Source organism: Octopus sinensis, linkage group LG7 (assembly GCF_006345805.1).
Source record: "Octopus sinensis linkage group LG7, ASM634580v1, whole genome shotgun sequence".
Lineage (NCBI taxonomy): Eukaryota > Metazoa > Mollusca > Cephalopoda > Octopoda > Octopodidae > Octopus > Octopus sinensis.
Genome location: NC_043003.1, coordinates 15977445 through 15983444, shown reverse-complemented (window position 1 = coordinate 15983444; position 6000 = coordinate 15977445).

Genomic DNA, 6000 nt, shown 5'->3' with positions numbered 1-6000 from the left:
GGAGCATCATAGCCATGTGTTGAGAGGGATTCTTTGGGGTTTGAATAATTCACCTCTGGAAACATGGGTGGTTCTTTCAACATCCTTAAACAACCCTTATTCAGGGACCTTTTGAGCGGGATGGGCTACTCAACCTGAAGAAAATTCTAACTGGGCCCCACCTGCAAGGTCATGTGCTGTTTATCTTGATATGAGATCACCATGTCGCGCACATATGGTTGTGATGCATGTGCCTGGTGTACCCTTATCAGACGGGTAGTCATGATGGGTATATTGGGCTTCGTATATTTTAGCCCAGTGTCACTTTGATGGCATCCACTGCTCTCTCTCTCTCTCTCTCTCACTCAATAATAATAATAATAATAATATAATAATAATAATAATAATAATAATGAGTGGTGAGCTGGCAGAATTGTTAGCACACCTGGCGAAACGCTTAGCAGTATTTCGTCTGCCGTTTGTCTGTCCTTGTTTGTCCCCTCTGTGTTTAACCTCTTGTGGGTAGTAAAGAAATACGTATTTTGTCTGTCGGTATTTCGTTCTGAGTTGAAATTCCGCCAAGGTAGACTTTGCCTTTCATCCTTTCGGGGTCGATTAAATAAGTACCAGTTACGCACTGGGGTTGATCTAATCGACTTAACCCCTTTGTCTGTCTTGTTTATCCCCTCTATGTTTAGCTCCCTGTGGGAAATAAAGAAATAACTAATAGTATTAATAATAAATCTATTTAATATAAGCACAAGGCCCTAGTGCTCAACTAGTACTTATTTTCTCAACCCTAAAAGGGGGAAAGGTAAGGTCAACTTTGGCGACATTTGAATTCAGAATATATGAGAGCCAAAGCAAAGGTCACAAAGCATTTGTTTTACTGATGCTGCAGCGATTTTACCAGCTCGCATGCTTGATAATCGAGTATTTTACACAACAGACTCATGCAGCACTTCCAGGATATCTAGTTTTAATTTTGCAGATGAGTGGTTTTTGACTTCTGCGCTGCTCTCTTTTTAATAGCGGACGCCTTATATTTATACACATTCACGAACTGCCTGCTATAAAAAGAGCTGCGCAGACGTCGAAACCACTTTATGTCCTGAAGATAATAACCTACAAACGTACATACATTCACAGAATGTATGTATGTACGTACGTACGTATTTCCGTATGCATTTGTGTGTGTGTGACGTAGAGATTAACAACGCTACTGGTTACAGAATGATTTGTTAGATTTTCATGGCTACATCTGCTTTCATCACGTTGATTGCTGACCTACAGGAAATGGCTGCCACCTAACTCCTAAATACAACCTAACGTTAATAAAATTTCAACGACTCCTTAGATAATGGAATTTTTCTAACAGTGTCAGAAAAATGATGGAACTGTCACAGTTGAAATCCTTCTAATGAGAGATCTAACTATTTAACAAGATTTTACTGAAGTGTGGAGTTTTAAGCAATATCGAAGAAGAGTACGGTTGAGTGGTTCAGAAGCTTCCCTTGCAAACACGTGATTTTGAGTTTGGTCCCATGGCGCGCAACCTTGGGCAAGTGACTTCTGCAATATCCGCGGCAAGACCGGTACCCTGTCAATGAATTTGCTAAACGGAAACTAAGACCTTCGTATAAACATACACATGCGTACGTGTGTGTGTGAGTGTGTTTGTGTGTGGTGTATGTGTGTACGTGGTGTGCATGTGGATGTGTATGTGTGTGTGTGGTGTGTATGCAGTATGCATGTGTGTGGTGTGTGAGGTGTGTATGTATGTGCTATGTGTGTGTATGTGTTCGTGTATGTCACCCACCACACAGCTTGACAACCGGTTTCGGTTTGCTTGCATCCCCGTCACTTAACATTTCGGCAAGTGTGCGATAGAATTGTGACAGATAAGACAAATAAATAAAAATAAAAATAAGTTGATTCGTTCGATTAAACCAGGGCTGGCCAACTTGAGGTCCGCGGGTCGCATGTAGCCGCAGACTTTTATCTAGCGGTCCACTTGATACTTTCTTGAAATGGGTTTATTTAAACAAACATTTTAAAAATTTTATCAAAAATTAAGGATTTTAATAAAAAGTAAAAAAAGAAAGATAGCACTGTTTTTGCAACGATAATATTTCATGTTGTATCAATAATCATTAATTTATTATCGTAATAATAGTATGAGAAAGCAAAATGCTTTTAATTCTGTCAGTATACAAGCGACCCTCGGAGAGCTTTCTGTGATTAAAGTGGCACGCAATGTAATTCGAATTGGCCAGGCCTGGACTAAACCCATCAAGGTCGTGCCCTACCATTGACGCAGTCCTATGACTGAAACAAGTAAAGGACAAAAAACAAAAAGTAACGTGTGGCCGTATGTTGAGTTACCCCAGATAGGGTTGTACACTATCAACGACAAAACAAATCTACTAATAGATCAAAATTTCTGCAGAAACAAACATAACTGAGAGTTAAATATTTATTATCATAATTGGACACAGAGACGTACCCAACAAAACTTAAATAAAGTAGAATAAAGCCTCGGGCAATAACAGTAAATATTTTCTTTGTCTGGTCTTAACAAAAGTTTATAATAATTAAAATAAAGTTCAGTTTTTAATCAATATATAAACAAGAGTTACCGCCCCCTGGCTAGTAACCCTCCGAAAGTTCTTCTTGTTTCTTTATATAATACTTGTATGTTACCTTCATTGTTTCTTTCCTTTCTTTTCTGATTGATTAGATTTCTGTCTGTTCTATTATCACAAAACCACTGAAGCTACAAATTTCTAAGCTTTTTATTTTTATCAACGATTGCTAATCATACTACTACTACTACTACTACTACTACTACTACTACTACTACTACTACGACGACGACGACGACGACGACGACGACGAACACCTCCCCCCACTACCGCCACCAAAAACAACAACAACAATAATAATTGTTTTGATATAGCTAATGAAATTTGAGTCTGTACAATCCAGCCCAATGCGCAACTGAAATTTGAGTCTGTACAATCCAGCCCAATGCGCAACTGACACTTCATTTTATCTATCTATAAGGGGTGAGAGACAAAGTTGACTTCGGTGGTGGGGTTTGAACTCAGAATGTATGGAATATGATTCAGTGCGGCCATGAGATAGAGAATAGGAAAGCAGTCATAGTGTTAATTGAGAAAGAAAACAAACTATGTTGGATCATAGATATAGCATGCCCAGCTGACAACAAGGTATACGATAAGGAAGAAAGAAAAGTCGATAGATATGATAGGTTAATTTGGGAGGTTAAGAAGTTGTAGTCGCTGGAAAAGGTAGTAGTAGTACCAATAACTGTCGGAGCCCTGGCAATATTGAGTAAAAATCTTGAGAAGTACATGGAACAAATAGGGGCTGCAATAAGGGTGGAGCACTTGCAGAAAACAGCACTGCTTAGAAACGCTCGAATACTCCGGAAGGTGCTCAAAAAATAAGAGGTGTTACCTTAGTTCACTTGTAGTGAACAGCTGGCTCAGTAGTACATCCCCAGCGTTAGAAGTTCTGCAAAGACAATAATGACAATAGTAGTAGTAGTAGTAGTCTTTACTATAGACACAAGACCTGAAATTTTGGGGGAGGGGACTAGTCGATTACATCGACCCCAGTACCCATCTAGTACGTAATTTATCGATCTTGAAAAGATGAAAGGCAAAGACGCCTTTGACGGAATTTGAACTCTGAACGTAAACACGGGTACAATGCCGATAAGGCACACTGTCCGTCGTGCCAACCATTTTAGTAACAATTTCTCTTGTTGTCACTTACTCAGACACCCACCCACCCATTTCTGTTTCCAATGTATGACTCTAGTAATTGTAGTCTAAAATAACCAAATATATTCAATACAATTATTGAAAATACGACTACGAAGGCTTAGTAACGCCATGTATGGATTCAGGTATTATAGTATTCCAAACCAAGTGTAAAAAGCCAATAATATGGAAACTTATACAAAAGTAAAAATAAAAACTTGAACATAGTCGTGTATTTAATGAAGCACATACACCGACACACACACACGAATATATACATACATACATACATATATATATATATGTATATGTGTGTATATTTATATATATATATATATATATATATATATATATATATATAATAATAAATATTAGGGAATAAATCCAAATTTACAGGGAAAAATCAGATTTAGGATTGAATCCAATTATATAGTAAAATATTATATAATATTAATTAGAGACAAAACCACTATTTTGCAAATCAAACAAAGAAAGATTTAATACAATTCATAAAAAAATTTAATATAAAGTAAATAAAATTAAATTCGCCACTACAATTGTTTCATGTCTCTTCAAAGGACATTCATCAGGTGGATTTCAGATCTAAAAAAATCAATATTTTTAAGATATAAATTTAAAATGACTAAAACTATAAAATCTATCAGAAAGGAACTCTATCTCTCTTAAAAAAATATTTTTGATAAGCATAACAAATGCGTAACCGGTAATAAGAACTCTCACCTAATTAAATTACTTAAATTATTTTGTCAGCATTTTCTTCATTTCCTTTTTTTATATATCACAACTCGTGTTCCACATCTCCTTTTTATATATATATATATATATATATGTATATATATATACACATGCACATATATGTCTGTATGTAAGTATATATATATATTTATAATAAGTGTAGATCGTATACGAGTGGGTATATATTTATAAAAAAGAAGTTTGAAAACGCCAGTATATAAGATAAATTTTTATTTTCTTAGAACTTTTACATGTTTTGGTTCTTCTTGAAAAAACGAACCTTATCAAAAATATTTTAAAAAGTTAAGTGTAATAAAAATTTCATAATTGTTTCTTACTAGTCTCAACAGAATCCAGGTGGTGGTGTTATGTGGGGAGTAAGCATACTAGGTGTAAATTTAAAGTTAAGCGTAATAAAAAAGTTCATAATTGTTTCTAACTGGTATCAACAGGATCCACGTGGTTGTTTTTAGCTGTCATATGTGTCCGAATGGTCTAATATACACACATATACATACATACACATATATATATATATATAATATATATATATATATATATATAATATATATATATATATATATATATATATATATATATAATATATATATATATACATATGTATATGTATGTATATATATAAGAAGTTTTTGCGTAATAAGATAAAAAAGCCAAGGCTGTATAGATATTAGACCATTTATAGATAGGTCTTACAGCTGTTTCTAGGATATTAATTAATAATATCCCTTCATCGGAGAAGGTGTGAGGGGAAAAGTTAAGTCATAGCTAGATTAGATGTGATACAAATAGAGAGTGAGGTGGAGGAAAGAAAAAAGATGTAAGTTATGTATGGGAATTGAAGTTGTAAATGCATTTTATAGGCAGAATGGTATATATGCAATATTCAAATATCCTTTGAGTAAAGTCAAAAGTCCAACAGAGTTTAAAATGAGTTCTTTCAAATATAAAGTTTATAAGCAATATAAGATTCTCTTATGAGTGAGATCCAGCAGATTTTTAAACTTGGTTATTCCCAGTAGAGAATTTATATACAGTGTTGCAGAGTCGAAGGCTTGTATTTAAACTCTATATTTCGAAGGACCTATTTTAAACTCTGTTGGACTTTTGGATTTTACTCAAAGGATATTGGAATATTGCATATATACCATTCTGCCTATAAAATGCATTTACAACTTCAATATCCCTACATATCTCACATCTATTTTCTTTCCTCCACCTCACTCTCTATTTGTATCACATCTAATCTAGCTTTGACTTAACTTTTCCTCTCACACCTTCTCCGATGAAGGGATATTATTAATTAATATCCTAGAAACAGCTGTAAGACCTTCTATCTATAAATGGTCTAATATCTATACAGCCTTGGTTTTTTTATCTCATTATGCAAAAAATTCTTATATACACACGCTGACATAGAACCAACGTTGAACCCTTTATTCGCAATATTACCGAA